Raw genomic sequence first — 16,605 nt, forward strand, 5'->3', positions numbered from 1 at the left:
ACAGAGGGTCCCTGAAGCATCCAAAAGAGGTAAACAGGGCTGTCTGACATGTTCAGTTACATGGAAAGCATTGTCAAAACAAAGGATAATGTTTAACCTTCTTCAGGTTATATTTTACTGTGTGTGATCAATATGTTCCAAAATTGTATGGGATTTCTAAAATTCTTATATGTCTCAGTATATGCTACCAATCATAATTATAATTATTAATATGTTAAGTTATTGTAGACCACAGAAATGACCAAATTTCCTTGTCAATTGTGTCTTTAACTATGACTATTTAAAATCATTTCACAGTTAATTGCTTAATGCTGATGCAGTTTCTGGAAACCTCACAAGCATGCAAAATCCTAGGATATGGTTTCTTTTAGGAGGTTCATGAAAGGATGGAAAGGACCCTGAAAATCACTCTTAAATACAAGTTTCTAATTACTTTAATATCATATAATGGGTAAGAATTCTACATGAATTCTCCAATTCCACAAAAATTGGACTGGGTAAGAATTCCTGAAACTTTAATAAAAGACTGATTGGTTTATAAAACTGCTAACCCAAGTAAAACAAAAATTAGTTAAATACCAAAAAAATACTTTGCCAGATTTTCATGCTAAATGAGTGAATACTAAAACTATTTAGATATGCAATTTGAATCAACTCCATGGTCTTAGTCAAATTACCTATGATAACCCATCAGTTACCAGTGCTATGCACATAAATTGGAGAAACAATTGGTATTCGAGAGGACATGAGTCCAATGTTAAGCATGGACTCATAGAGAACCAGGATGGCTGCCTTGTCCTTCCAGAGTCCTTATTGTTACTAAAAGTTCTGCATTCCATGACTCATCATGGAAAAGATAAAATAATTCCAATTAAATATATTGGTATGGTGACTTACAAAGTTTATAACCAATGTTTGGTGTGTTAAATCCATATTCCTGGGAAGACAATTAAAGCCTCAGGTATGTTTGGTTACCTGGTGGGCCATTTAAACATTTTATAAAGGGATTTCTATTCAATTTTCATTTTCAATGCATGTTTTTTGGTTGTATAAAAGCTCTCCCATGCAAGAGGACTGATGTTATAACAGTAGATTATTATGCTACAGGGTATTTTCACCAGGTTAAAAAAAAAAGCTTTTTATGGTTCACTGAGGACAGTTGATCCTTTCACTATCTAGACCTCAAAGACTGGATCTTCTGAGAATATCAGAGAAAGACTGTCCTTGCCATCCACACTACAGCAAAACTTCAGGACCTTTAACTTCAGGTTCATAATATCACAGCTGAGAAGGGTCCCTCCATGCTCTTGAAACCGTACACCCACTGGAACCCTGAAGGTAAAGCTAACCAGGGAAATTTCTCCTGAGAAGAAGACGGCATCCTTGATGTGAGCAGCTTTCCCCAAGGTCATGGATCAAGGCTTCTACTATCATGAGACTCTTACCTTAGAATTGTTTTTCCTTGTTCATGCCTGTACAAATAATAGAAACGAAAAGGGGGGCTGTTGTGTGCACTTATGGGGTATACTTTTATTTGTGAAGGTTTTTTCAGCCAGCCTTATACTTTGATAGATAAAAGATGAAGGCCCCTTGCAGGTGAGAAACTTTAATGGCACATACATTGCCTCATAATCAGTCAGAAATAGAACATTGATTCACTTCTCTTAACCCACATCATGGGTCAAAGAGAACATTGGCAGAAGGCCTTCACTCTTCTAAAAGGCATCATTTGGCCGGGCATGATGGCTCATACCTGTAATCCCAGCACTTTGGGAGGCAGAGGTGGGTGGATCACCTGAGGTCAGGAGTCTAAGACCAGCCTGACTAATATGGTGAAACCCCGTCTGTACTAAAAATACAAAAATTAGCCCGGCATGGAGGTGGGTGCCTGTAATCCCAGCTACTTGGGATGCTGAGGCAGGAGAATTGCTTGAACCTAGGAGGTGGAGTGCAGTGAGTGGAGACCATACCACTGCACTCCAGCCTGGGTGACAGAGTAAGACTCTATCTCAAGATAAAAAGAAAAAAGGAAAAAAAAAAAAAAAAAAAAAAAAAAGCATCATTAGGTCCTTTTTCCATGGTTTGAAGTAAAAGAGGCAATGATTAGAAATGTATCACTCATGAGAGGCCCTACAGCAGATTCTACTGTAAAGGCTATGGTTACAGAACAGATTTTAAATTCTCTTGTGAAAGTTGTGCTAAATAGTAGAATTGGCTAAACAGAGAAGTATCTATGCAACTACTGGCACTTGTGGTCTATGGAAAAACACACGGGTATTATACAGATTCAGTTGTAGGTGATAAATGAAAAGACCACCTAGTTAAGTGAGTACACTCTTTATCTAACTTTTTCTTTAATCTATTTGATTCTAGGTGGTTTGGTTTATGGGCATCCTGGGTAAAGAGCATACTCTAAACTCTTGGTATTTATCCTCCTGGTAGTCACAAATAGTAGTCTTCCTGGTGCACTGCATTCTCTCAAAGGTTTTAAATGTTTGCACATAGCCATCTCTAGAATGCCAAATGGTCTCTCTTCAACTGGAATGACAAAAGTTGAAAGAAATGTACAACTATTAGGACACCCTAACCTATGAATGACATGCTGAGACTAGAAATCTGAAATGATGAAAACTGAGAGAGGTGCTAAGCCTAAGTTTTGGTCACACTCTCACCAAAGTGAGAACCTGAACAAAAAGAGGAAATTTTATTAAACAAAATTATGGGAGGCCATTGTTTTGGGCTGAGCTCATGTGCTACGCCCCAACAGACCAAACTGAACCAAAATGGAGCCACTTGTGCTAAATGTGCCTAGAACAGACCAGGTTTTGTTTTTCCCCAACAAACAGGACATTCCAGCATAAGGAGTTACCCTCTACCCACTCCTTGTTCCCTCCTTGCAAAACCCACTATTCTACTGTTTCCCAGTGGGTGTCAAGACCATATAAGTGCATTTACAATGGTGATAGTGACATCAATGACCAAAGTTTTGGTCGTTTTCTGAAAACTGAGAAAATGACCCAAAGAGAGGAATTGTTAAAGCAAACTAAATATGGCCTGAGAAGGACCCCATACTTCTATACTTGAGTCCTTGTGGATGAACTGTAACCTAGCTTAATAGGCAGACAAGATTGAAAATCTAACTTAGGAGTACGTGCCTGTAACAATAGCTGAGTCTTGGCCAACCCCAGCGGCCATACTTCAACCATTCATGCACTGTTGAATGTTCAAACTGTGTTCAAATAAGGCAAATGCCAACTTGTAACCAATCCAGCTGTTTATCGACCTCACTTCAGATTTCTGTTCATACCTTCCCCTTTTTTATCTATAAATTTGTTCTGACCATGAGGCATCCCTGGAGTCTCTGAATCCCCTGTGATTCTGGAAGCTGCCCCAATCATTCATTGCTCAATTAAACTGCTTTAAATTTAATTTGACTGAAGTTTTCTTTTAACAGGTTTAGAAAAAATAATGGCAAAAATGAATGAAAATCCAATAGCACTGGAAGCAGTAAAAGCCAAGGGCTCCAATAAGTGTAAATAGTCCCATCCCTATATTTTCTTCATGGCAATTACTATCCAGCACAATATATATATATAATTATATATAATATATATATTTATTATATAATATATATATTTTATATATAATTTTATTTTCTTCTTGCATTTTGGCTTAGGGTAAAGCTTTTTAAAACAGGCACTGCCAACCAGTGTTATCAAGAAGGTCTGGACACCGTTTTGTGGGAACATTTTAAAGAGGAATGCCCAACAGGAAAAGGCAGATGGGTTGGGAGAACAGTGTCAGGCAGGTATCTCAAAACCATTTTTAGGACTGTAAGTTTAATTTATTTGGTTGTAGACGTCAGAGCCGTCGTGGAAAGAAGGAAGCAAAGACTTTTGTAATAATTGAAGCCTTCAGAAGCAGCGTGCCCCATTGCCCACCAGTGTGCCATGAAGTCTGGTGTTCACCTACACAGTCCCTCTCAGCACTGCCCAGGCCTCCCGTGTGCTCCAGCACGGTAGCTTGGAGCATGTTGGCTTGGTGACCCAGATACACCCTCCAGGGAATATGCCATGCGGTGGAGTCTCTTCCCCAGCACCGCACAGCAAAAGGAGAGGGCCGCTGAGTGCCTGTGGGTCCTGGGCAGTCACAGAAGCCAGCGCGCTGGCGGGGAGGAGGGGGACCCATGCGGTCCATGCGCCGGGCAGTCCCACCTTCTCTGCCTACGAAGGGCCCTTACCCTGAGGGAGGAGAGCGCCGCGCCCCGCCTGGGCTCCTCCGCTCCCGCCGCCGCCTGGGCCGATTCCGCGGGCCTCGCCCGGCGCTCCAGCCCGTGCCCGCCCAGCTCCCGGCGCATGGGCGCGGTCAGCAGGGCGGGCCGGGCGGCGGGGCGCGACACCGGGAGGAAGTGCGGGGCGCCTGCCCCGGCGCGTTAAGGAAGTTGCCGAAAATGAGGAAGCGCCGCGGGCCCGGCGGCTGAGGCCACCCGGCGGCGGGAGAGCGAGGAGGAGCTGGGGGCCCCGCGCTGAGCCCGCCCTCGCCTCACCTGGCGCAGGTAGGTGTGGCCGCGTCCGCTCTCCGGTCGGGACTTCTGGTGAGGAGAGGAGGTTACGGGGGACGACGCGCGGCGTTCATGCCTTGTTCTGCCTTTCTTGTGTACCCAGTCACACCGGGTCGGTGCCCGCAGGGCCTTCACCGGCGGAGGTAAAAGTGTTAAACCATGTGAATAAATACAGGTGGGTTCCGCCAGCTTCGCTCCTGAACCTGCCGGCGCTCGGGATCCAGAAGCTGCGCCGGGAGAGAAGTGCTCGGGCCTGGGCGGAGGGGCAGAGGTCAGACGGTGCGGAAGGTGATCCGGGAACCCCAGGGCGCCCAGCCCACCAGGGAGCGCCGAAAGTGCGGTTGCGGCCCGGCCCTCGGGAGACGCGAGACTGGGCTCAGGCACAGCGCGAGGAATTCGATCTTGGAGCTAGAACATGTTCGTTTGGCCATTTACACGAATCCACTGGAAAATGCCGCGGTGTTTATCATAGTTACTCAAAGTAGAAATGTCCCAGACGTCTTATAAGCTTAGACAAATCTTTTACTACAGAAAGAAACAGCAGTTGCATTCAAACACCAAACTTTCTGAACCACTACTAACATTTAGCATAATTACTCTTGTGGGTACGTTTTCATTGTCAAGTAATTTACTTAGCCAATGAACTTGGAGAGCAAGAAAGTTCTATGTAGTAAAATGTAAATTTAAGTTAAGAATTAAGGGTGTTTCTTTTTGTTTGTTGGTTTGTTTTTGGCAATATGGCTCCAAAAGCTTAAGCCCACCTAAAAACTATAAAAATGCAATCCATTCTTTTGTTGGAATGTTCAAGGACTAGAAAGACGATTGGAGAAGTGAGAGTTTGACTCTTTTTATGTTGGAAACAGTGTTGCAAAATATTTTATGAGTTTTGCCTGACTTACCAAAGATTCAGTTGAACTCAAGTAGAACTGTTGACTGGAAGACTTTTACTTTTCTTTTTCTTCTCCTTCTTCTTCCTCCTCCTTCTCCTCCTCCTCTTTTTAAAAACCTTCAAAGCATTGCAGCGTGTAGAAAAAAAACAAAAAGAGAAAAATAGTTGAAGATGTGCCACATCTGATTCTTCATATTAAAAAAAAAAAAAAAAAAAGAACCGTTTAATCCCTGAGAGTTCCTGGAAGAAATGGAATTGATTCTAGCATCTGACTTCTTTGTCTTAGTAGGGACAAATTCATTGCCTTTACAGAGGCAGCATTTTAATTAAATGCAACTAAATACATTGATGTCCTCCTTCTCCCCAATGAAAGTCTGAGCAGTGCATAGATAGAATTCTATTTGCTCAAAAAGGCTTAAATATATGTAAATTATTACGTGTTTTAAGTGAGAAATCTTAGTTGAAATTATTTTATCAAATCATTTTGTTCTATCTGAATGGCACTTTTGTTTTGACGTATTTAGAAAAATCTTGCATTAAAACAGAAATTGATTTGTGTTATCCCCTGTATTTGAAGTGCACTTTAAAGTGTATTTGAATGAGAGATTATAATCAAATTACTTGATTTATGTCTTATCCTCTTACTCTTCTATCTTGTATTTGAACAGGTTGAATTTGAACACTAGGAGAAAAGAGATTTTTCCACTGAGGGATTGTGGGAAGATTTTTTAAAAAGCCTCTGTATTTGAAGTGAAATATAAAATAGGATTTTATAATAGCCTTAATAACTAGAAAGTTTTAAGCTAGGATAAAAATGGGGTGTATACTTTAGGTCTTTATCTTTCCTGAGAGATGAAATTGGTGGAAACGTTATTTTATTGCTAGATTTGCACTTTAGAAATGAATCACCCTGATCTTTGTTCAGCTCCTATTTGATATTCTAAATGCGGGTCTAATCTCTCTGCTTTTTTTTAACGGAAGACTTCTTAGTAGAACTTCACTTATTTAGCACATTGTTTGCCCATGGTTATAATCCAATATGCTTGTGCCAAGGTGTATTTTGGAATTCAAGCTTTTTCAGAATTTGGAATTAAAATTTAGAATCTAAATTTCAGAATTGAGAAAGACATTGCTCAGAATTTAGGAAGGTAAACATACATGTTGACCCTGCCAGTTACATGCCATTCCAATATTGTCTGGAGAGAATCCTGGAATTCCTTGCATTAATATTTCTGCACTTTTACATTTAAGAACATGAATTCTCACTCAGTGGAATGAAGACTATAAATAGCTGTGTGTCCGTTTAGAGCAGGTGTTATCACTACAAGAGCTTCTCTAAAACTTACCAAAAAAAAAAACAAAAAACAAAAGTCGTGTTTTTCAAAACTTTTTAGAGCTGAAGCTGAGGGACTGAGTCTGTATTAGACTCCTTTGAACTATGGTTTGCTTTTGAAAGCAAAGTGCATTTATATTGCTCAATACTTCACACTTTCCAGTAATTAGAAGGGCAGTTCCTCTCTCTTTAGGGAGTCTAAAATAGCAAGATTTTACTGAATTTTCAATCATATCGATCAAAATAGAGGTCCTTCAAGTAAGAGTGGATGTCTCATCTTTGTAGTATAATTTCAAACAGCAGAGTTTCTGACAGTCTATGATTTTAGAGAAAGAGAGAAGTTACTGACAGGAGGGGTTACTGTCACCCTTTACAACTGCAGCCTGTCCATGGAAGAAATATTATTTCCTGTTAACTTTGCAACCAGCTGGGTTTGTGTCCGTTATCTAAGCCTACGTGATGGCTGATTTTTACTTTCTCAATTTTCCTTGTATAGATTTTTTTCCAGCTACCCCCTGACTTTTCTACTCTTGCTTTGCTGGTTTCAACATTTTCCCCTACATTTGGATTGGTTTATCTGTAACTGAGTGGAGAAAACAATAACAACAACAGGAATTTAGGCCTTTGGGGAAGAATTGTTTTAAAAGCCTACACATTGAACATTATTTTTTCTTCTAAAGCAACTAAAATCAGAGGGCAGAGTCCTAATGAGAGATTGTAATCAAATTGCCTGATTTGTGTCTTATCACCTTCCTCTTCTACTTAGATTTGAACAGGATGGATTTGAACACTAGGAAAAAAGGGTTTTCCACTGAGGGATTGTGGGAAGATGTTTTAAGAACTAGTCTGATTGGATTTTAGGAAAGCTCATTCATTTTGATATGATGTTATCAGGGAAATTTTTGGTTTGCTTATAATTTTATCTGACCAAATGTTAACTTGTATCAATTTGAGGTTTTGTTTTTTTGTTTGTTTGTTTTTTGCCTTTATGAATCAATTGTGTACGTTTTGCCCTATGTCTCTTAAAAGGTGGTTATACTGGAATCTTAAAGACAGTTGAATTTAGCTAAGGTCAAAGATACCTAAAGAAAGAATATTTTGTTTACATTATAGTACGTTTAACAAATCCAAATGGCTCGCTTGATTCTTTTCTTTCTGGGAAACCACATATTGATTTCTGGCAGCTGGCCAAAGGCAGATGGTGGTGGAGCAAGCGAAGACAGTTAAGAATGTTGATGATGACTGGATTACTGAGGAGTACTGTGAGCTTTCTGGTCCTCTGCTCAGAGATATCTAGCACTGAAACTGGGATCCTGGCTCTGGGCTGGAGAGGCGCTTCCAGTCACTGCTGTCCTGGAGTGCTGGAAGGGAGTGTAGGTGTGAGGATACAGTGGGCCTCTAGCCTGGGATGCAGAGTGGGAGATGTCTTGACCCGAGTGAAAACCTTGCAGGCGAGCTGCAGGTCTACCGAACAGGGTGAGGGAGGCTCTCAACCTGGATACTGTGAACTGGGGAGAGAATGTAAATTCAACAGGAGGAGGGCTCATGGCAGAGATTTAGGGAAATCCACAGTTTAAATATTGCTTTACTTAAGTATATTCTGCCTGATTATAAGTAGCATTTGAATGTTCAACATACGACCTTTCATTTCCCTCCTTCATTGGTTTGTCTTAACTAGTAAATCTTTATTTTACTTTGGTCAGCCTGGTAGTTTATTAATATTACATCTATCAGTTCCTGTTGAGTTGACATGAAAATGTTTTGGTGTGACTTAAGTTGATTTCTCTTTTTGTTTAATTTTAATTTGTAATAGTTCCTCTTTTCATTCTGCCCATCTTTTGGTACTGCTTTGAGTTATTTCTTCTAGAGTTCTCATTATTGCCTTGTGATTGGCGTATTTTCAATTTTTTGGTGTACTAATTTTAAATCGTGTTTGTTGACACTGAGAATTCAGGACTTGGGAGTTTTAGACCACTGTCACCTTCCACTCCTTCTCACACCATCCCAGGATAATTATTCTCTCATTTGAGGTTAAGAAGTTATTTGGTTTACTTTATTATGGTTATATAAATATAGTTTACTGCTAAAGCAAGGTATATCATTCCATTTTTTTTCTTGTACCCCTTTTTGCTTTTCCTGGCTTTGTTTTTGTGGTTTCTTAGTTTGCAGTGTGCCTATCATCGTTTCCTTCCCAACTTTCTGACATAAAGATGAAAGCCCTATTGACACAATTTTCTACAGCGTCAGATACACCAAGTAATCTCATGGTTCCATTTTTCTTTCTTTTTTTTCTGGAATCTTCCATCTTCTTCTTCTTGTCTAACAGTTGCTCTTCGGTTTTGCTCTTCAGTTATGACATATAATAATACCTGAAGAATGTTTGGGGGGTTTTTGGTGTGGGATTTTTCTTTTTTTTTCTTTTTATAGAGATGGGCTCTCACTATGTTGCCCAGGCTAGTCACAAACTCCTGGGCTCAAGCAATGCTCTTGCCTCGGCCTCGCAAAGTGCTAGGATTATAGGCATGATCCACTGTGCCCGGCCCTATGGGGAATATTTGTTGACCAAATATGTTTTCTGTAAATTGCTTATCATACTCTTTGTTGTACCATCTGTGGCATTAATATGCCTCTTGTCAATACTCACCTACATTTTACCTGTCGTAAATCCACTGTCATAATTATTGAAAATATTTCTCCAGAGCTTTTTAATTCTATGGTTATTTATTTATTGTAGCATAGAACTTTCATGATTTCTTCCATCAGGGTGCATTCTGAATCATGCTTAGTGAAAGATGATTTTTAGCTCTACTTTAACAGTTAGCATCTATGTTTTACATCAGTGTCAATGTCACTTTTGTATCAGATACGAAACCAACATTTTATTATTTGAGTGATGAGGATGCTTATTTTTGTGGAAATGGAGATCCCATGAGACTTTAAGCAGATTGCTGGCCTTCTCCTCAATTTCCTTGATTGATTCCTGAAGTGGACACTGCAATGCTAAGTGGAATTCCCCAGGAAGCTTGCTCAAGTAAGCGTGAGAAATGCTGGATGGAATGAGGTGCAGCAAGCAGGGATAAATATCATGGGCATCTTCAGAGCCTTTGTGCAGGTGACGTGCACAGGGATTCTCTGAGAGGAGCAGTCTCAGCCAGTGGTCCTACACTTCCATGATCCTGCAGTGCATTTGTTCTTAGAGTGGCTTCCAGGACGGGCTCTACCACAGCCTCTTTGGGAAACACTGTGTGGCCTCTTGCTCCTCCTTCACAAGCTCCTTAGGCTTTACTTGGTAGAGGCAGAATGTTGTGGTTGTTTTCATCTTAAATGCTAACAATATATGAATTATTTGGTGGATACAGTGCCTCGAAGTGACATTTATTGAATATTTTTGTAGCTAGTGGTTGAGAGTAAGGGTCTGAGGCCCCACTGGGTTCAAGTCCCCCTTCTTTATTTGTAAGCTATTCTTGAAGCTTTTGTAAATGGAGCAGTCACTGGGGGCTTTGCTGTGATACCTAACGGAGACCGTGCCTGCAGTGCTTGGTACCTGGTGTGTGGTTAAAACTGACATAACTGTCAGAGCCTCTCCCAGGCGGGCTGACTCTGGGAATCTGCCCTGCAGTCTTGGAGGGAAGGCGCATCCAGATAGGTTTCAGATGAGCAACTACAATTGCCAAAGTTAGTTTCTCTGACCTCCAAGATGGGAGAGCTTTCTAATATTTTCTTTTAGAAAAATTGTCAATTGCATAACTGATACACAAGTACATATCCTTCAGTACAGGATTCAGATAGAGTGAGCAACAGAAAAGCCCTTCTTAACCTCCACCCTCAGTCCCAGCCCTGCCCCCAGTCGCACTATGGGGGAGCAGTTGGAGCTCTAACCTCCCCTCTTTCGTCCCTTGCATTCGTGTGTGTATGTGTGCACATCTTCAGAAGACATAATGGTGGGGTGTGTACGTCTTCTTAATACCTTTATCTCTCTGAAACTTTCTTTTTTATTAACAATATGTTGGGGTGTGGGGAGGTCTCCATATTCGGTGATTATTGTATTTTTTATGACAGTCCAGAATAGGCATGCGGATTTGTTTTCTGGTTTTTGATATTATAAACAGTGCTGTAGTGCATGCACTTTTTCTTTTCATTCTTTCCCTCTCCTTTGCCATTTGCACTGTGTTTGCATGAAACCATCAGGTAAACCTTTATCTCAAGGAAGCCCTTCATCCCTGTCCATCCTGTTCTTCAGCCCATCCACTTAATTGTTCTATGATTATTTTAGCAAGCAGGTGGTTAATTTCCAAGGAATGTAGTTACTTCTTTGGGATTTTTTTTTTAAGTGATGTATTAGGTTCCTGTGTATTTTATCACTTGTTTAAGTGCACCATTACGCCTGTCTCCTGGGGCATCAGTTCATCTGCTTGCATGCTTTGTGCCTCTCTCTCCTGGTGTCAGCTTTCCTGATGTGCTGGGTATTTTTAGGTACCCTAGGCGTTAGTCTTTTTTTTTTTTTTTTTTTTTTTTTTTGAGGCGGAGTCTCGCTCTGTCGCCCAGGCTGGAGTGCAGTGGCGCGATCTCGCCTCACTGCAAGCTCCGCCTCCCAGGTTCACGCCATTCTCCTGCCTCAGCCTCCCCAGTAGCTGGGACTACAGGCACCCGCCACCAGGCCTGGCTAATTTTTTTGTATTTTTTTGGTAGAGACGGGGTTTCATTGTGTTAGCCAGGATGGTCTTGATCTCCTGACCTCGTGATCCGCCCGCCTCAGACTCCCAAAGTGCTGGGATTACAGGCGTGAGCCACTGCGCCTGGCCTAGGTGTTAGTCTTTTAGGGCTGCATTCTTGCAGCCTGTCCCACATGAGACAGGAGGAGGGCAAGACCTGGATGTGCACAGGGCAGGATGGCCCATAACTAGTCTGTGTGGTGTGTGGGTGGCAGGAACTCCCCATTCTTTGTGGGTGTGGCCGTGCCTTCCCTATTCAAACAAAGCCACACACATGTATTTTCCTTCAAGGGGGCTTCTGCTGCTTTCTTGGAGCTGGGGAGCATCTACTCTTCCCTCGTCCTCCCGCTCCTCCCTGTTCCTCCCTCAGGTCTCTGTCACTTCTAAGGCACTCCGCCCTTGGTCTTCTCCCACCTTGCACCCCCCACACTGCTGCCTGCTGCACCCCCTTCAGTGTGAGCCTGTCTTGCTTCATGCCTTTCAAGGACAGCATTCATTGCCAAGCTACTCATGGAATATCTCCTCAGCTCCTCAGTGTGCTATGACTTCATTTTCTGTAATATTGTTTTTCATGTTTCCTCCCCTTCTCTGCATTTATAGCTGTGCATATGCTTGAGGTGGAAGGCCACCACTTCCTTTTGGTTAGCAACGCCAATCAGCTGATGGTCATGGCTACACGAAGGAACTCACAGTAAGGGTGAGGGGAAGAGCCTGGCTTGAGCAGGCTGCATCGCAGGCCTTGGTGTTAGGTTCCCCAATCACTGCCGGTGAACTTGTAGCTCCGTCATGAAGTCTAACCTGCTTATTAGGACACTGAGAGTCCAAATTCATAGATTTCTTAGAAGCCTGTTTAAATATGCAGAGCATCTAATTCAACCCGATTAGAAACCGGCTCAGAAAGGTGAAGGGATTTGTCCAACCACTAAGTGATGCTGCTGGGATTAGAACTCTCAAAACGAGGTGTTTCTAATCCAGAGCCAGAATCTGTATCCACTACTCTAATAAGGTGTAAAAGAGGATCTGCTGTCCTGCCTAAGTGGTGGGCAGGTTTGGAGTCCTGTCAGCAGCTCAGGAAAGCTTGGAGAGGCAGAGGGAGGACACAGGCTCTGTCAGACTTGCCGATTTTACTGTTCACCAATGGTTACACAAAACTTGTTATGATCTTTGTGGCTTTTGCATTGAAAAGTTAAGCATATACAATAGGAATTAGACACAATCCCAAACCAATGAGAGGTTCAAGTGAGAACAGTGAAGCTTTTATGCATGCCTTCCTTCCGCAGAGATAAATTTACTATCCAGAGTGAACTAGAGCCTCGTGGGAAGTGAGCTCCGAGCCCCTAGCAGTGAGTGTCTCTATCCTTCCCACGTCAGACCTCCATGTCTGTGGCTGTCTCCCTACGGGCAGAACTGCTGCTCTCTGCCTGCGTTGCTGTCATGAGGGTTGGGAGGGGACAGGTGTGGACAGATCTCAGACCCATTTCCCTCCTGTTATGGAAACGTTTGTGAGGCAGGTGGGACTTCAATGATTTTGTCAAGGAAAGGCAGCTTGGCAGCTGGGGAGAACGACTCATGCTAGAAGAAGACAGGCAAGTATTTGTGAGGGATGATTTCCCCGAAGGAGCCAGCAGTGTCTGCAAAGACTTCTGTGTAAGGTATTCCCCGGAGCTTATTTCTTCTAAGAAGACTCTGGAAGCTGTGTCAGTGTCTGTTATGGAGGAATGGAGTATCAGTCCGATCGGGTTTTCATACCAAAGCACCGCGTACTGGACGGCTTGAACAGCCCAATGTGTCGCCTCCCAACTCTGGGCCAAAGAGACTGAGGTCAGGGTATCCCCGGGTGGCTCCTCGTGAGGGCTGGGTGGGAGAATGTGCTCCTGGTGTCTCCTTGGCTTGTGGGTGACTGTCTCCAGCTCCACATGGCATGCTCCCTCTGTGCCTGTCCCTGGGTCCAGATACCCTTTTTGTGTGAGGACACCAGTCATGTTGGAGCAGGGCTCACCCTAAGGACTTCAATGTGGCGTAATCACTGCTGTTAAGACCCTGTCCTTAAATAAGGTCTCACTTAGAGGAGTTAGGGAGTTAGGACATCAACATTTGAATTTGCAGGGGACACAATTCAACCTGTAACAAATGGGTGAGTGAAGACTGGCACCTCCCCTTGATGGCCTTTGTGTGATGCCAAGAGCACCAGGGAGCTCTCCAGATACGAAGATGGAGAGATGTCTAAGGCCCCCGAAATGTGCCTGCTGTATAGATGATTCCAGAACTCTGTCAGTGTGAACACCAAACACAATTAAGCACATTAAAATACTTACGATAAAGTGTTTCTTTCACTTTAGATGTGCAAACACTTTAAAAAAGAGAGAGAGACTTATGAGAAGAGAAGACTCAGGGAAGAAATGTAAGATAAAGGTGTTAAGGGAGACAGACTCCACAAAATTGCAAGGTGAAGCTGCTGTAGGGAGTAGAACCCAAATACCATGCAGGCATGGGGCCAAGGGAGGCTTTGCATACCACGCAGGGGAGGCACAGGGCCGTGGATGAATGATCTTGGGAAAACTGCAAATCATTTGGAAAAAAACAAAACTTTGCTCTTTATATCAAAATAAATTCCAAGCTGAACAAAGAATAAAAATATAGCATTGAAATAATAAAGCTATTAAAAGAAAACTTAGGTGAGTTTTAAAATAATTGTGAAGAGGCCTGTCTACATGTGATAAAACATATGAATTTATAATCATACTCACCACAAGATTGATAAGTACGATTTCCTAGAATTTTAAGTAAATCCCCATAAAATGAAAAAATATATGAAAAAATGGTAAGATATATTTAATTTCAATGCTTGTGATAAAGCATCAATAGCTTTAATATGCAGTGAGTTTTTTCAAATCAATAAGAAAAAAAATACAGATGGGTGCTGACAGGGCTGTTTGGTAATATCTTTTAAAATTTAAAACACAAGTGCTTTCACTGAATAATTTCACTTTTAGGAATATATTACACATATAAATTGACAAAAGTGGAGAAATATATATGCATACTGTAATTCATTACAACATTTTATTTTATAATAGCAAAAAAAAAAACCACTAAGGGAAGTGCAGTTGATTCATATGTTAGAATCCTATGCAGTCTTCTAAAAAATGTGGAATTTATTTCATTCACCAAATATAACAATGTCCAAGTTATACTAGTGAAAAAGCAAGATGTGACATATCATTATATTTGTTTAAAAAACTCATGCTGGGTCAGGTGCAGTGACTCACACCTATAATTCCAGCACTTTGGGAAGCCGAGGTGGGCGGATTGCTGGAGCTCAGGAGTTTGAAACCAGCCTGGGCAACATGGCAAAACCCCACCTCTATGAAAAATACCAAAAAAAAAAAAAAAAAAATTAGCCTGGTGTGATGGTGTGCGCCTGTAGTCGCAGCTACATGGAGGGCTGAGGTGGGAGGATCACTTGAGTCCATGAGGTCAAGGCTGCAGTGAGCCGAGATCATGCCACTGCACTCCAGCCTGGGTGACAGAGCAAGACCCTGTTTCAAAAAATCATAATCATAATCATAGTAAGTGAAAACTAAAAATCTCACACATGCTCATAATAATTTAAGTGATATTGGATTGTTGTTTACTACTTACACATATATTTCCGCCTATACATATTCTGTCCAGTGTATACACATGTGTATGTAAATATGTAGCATGATCTGGAAGTGTAAGCACCAAATTAAGAACAGCAGTTTTGGGGGGAGGGGAATATAATTGGTTTAGAGAAAAAGGTGAAATCTACGTTTTTATTCTGCCTACTTCAGTGTGCCTGCAGCATTTACAATGATCAGGAGTGTATATATTTTTCAGTTTAGAAAAATGATAATAAGAAGGTTTCCTTGGGGGGAAAGGGTGAGTAGAATGAGACCAGGAAGAGAAGTAACTTAGAAACATGTCATGCATCGTGACTGCTGGCACCATTCTGTCCTCCAATGAAGGGTGAGGCTTCGAGAGGTTCAGCGGTTCACCCAAAGGTATACAGCCATGGTTTCAAACATGCTTGTACCCTGCCATCACTCAGGTCCTGAAGCCCAGGCCACCTCCAAGGACACCGGGGTGCTCTGGTGTGCAGCCTGCCTTCAGATGTTTCTTAAAGCCACTCCTACTCCACCCCACCCAGTGCAGCAGCCAAGATTGAGGACCACCATTTGACAGCTAGTTCATAGGATTTCATAGCACACAAACACATCTTTAAAGGCTGACAAGGATGCCACCAAATTGGCATTTATTGGTGTGCTGGGTATATAGGCAGCTGTGTGTGCCTTTGACTGCAAAGACACTGGGCAGGCCAGAGTGGCCCCTCCCCATTTGATGTGTGTGTGTGTGTGTGTGTGTGATTGAGAGAGAGAGGGCTCGTGTTTTTCTGTTGTGAAGAGTGCTTTCCATAGGAACTTATTTTCTCCTAAGGTTTGCCATTCTGCAGAATTTTTGGAGGAAGGCTTTAGAGTGAGAATGTCAGTGCATTCTCAGCATGCAGCTGTAAGCCTTGCAGGAGGTGAATGCACAGGAAATAATTCTCAGAGGAAGAATATGTGCACTGGTCAGATAGGAAAACTGACCTGTAACATTTCTACACAAGATGATTTGAATGGTTTTCGTCTTTAAGATTTTTTTTTAACGTTATGCTTAGTCCACCGTGCTTCATTCTGTCAGACTATTTGTCATCTGCATGCTTCGTGTGAAACTTCTTTTTCTTGTGAGAAGGACGTAAGCAATTTCGCTTCTGGTTGAGAACTTGGGCCATGGTTTCTTGGTGTCTGTGGCTTGGCTTCTGGGCCTCACTGGCTGCAGCTGATGGTGACCAGAAGGGCTGTTCTTGGGGGTCATTAGGGGATGGGCTGCTGCTGCTACCTCCCCACCCCAGCTGCCTCCATCAGCACTGTGCCATACTCGCCCAGGAGAGGCCCTGGAGTCATAGCCTGCCCCCGTGTTTACACTTTATAATAAAATCTCTATAATTGTGCCTTTGACATGTAAACGTCCAGTTCCAAGAAGTGGCTCTAAAGCCCTCTCTGAGGTCAGGGTGGTTGTCAGAAGCAGACCAGGCCCTGGGCTCTAG

The 16,605-nt window shown here is 42.3% G+C and overlaps 2 protein-coding genes across 15 annotated transcripts in view; one reads left to right on the forward strand and one right to left on the reverse strand.

Annotated features, from left to right (window-relative positions):
- Nucleotides 1-5,560, reverse strand: part of DIRAS2 (DIRAS family GTPase 2) — a 157,466-nt gene extending 151,906 nt beyond the window's left edge. For 3 of the 12 annotated variants that reach the window (XM_023195271.3, XM_023195270.3, XM_023195269.3), the window contains exon 1: nt 4,241-5,159. The gene's annotated coding sequence lies outside the window, so the exon portion shown is untranslated. Of the gene's footprint in view, nt 1-4,240; nt 5,193-5,460 lie in introns of those variants that run through there. The other 9 variants (XR_002727031.3, XR_002727032.3, XR_002727029.3 and 6 more) reach the window with 8 other exon arrangements.
- Nucleotides 4,257-16,605, forward strand: part of SYK (spleen associated tyrosine kinase) — a 95,124-nt gene continuing 82,775 nt past the window's right edge. For 2 of the 3 annotated variants that reach the window (XM_023195263.3, XM_023195267.3), the window contains exon 1: nt 4,257-4,555. The gene's annotated coding sequence lies outside the window, so the exon portion shown is untranslated. The other variant, XM_023195265.2, reaches the window with a different exon arrangement.

The sequence above is a fragment of the Piliocolobus tephrosceles genome, chromosome 14 (genome assembly GCF_002776525.5).
Source record: "Piliocolobus tephrosceles isolate RC106 chromosome 14, ASM277652v3, whole genome shotgun sequence".
Lineage (NCBI taxonomy): Eukaryota > Metazoa > Chordata > Mammalia > Primates > Cercopithecidae > Piliocolobus > Piliocolobus tephrosceles.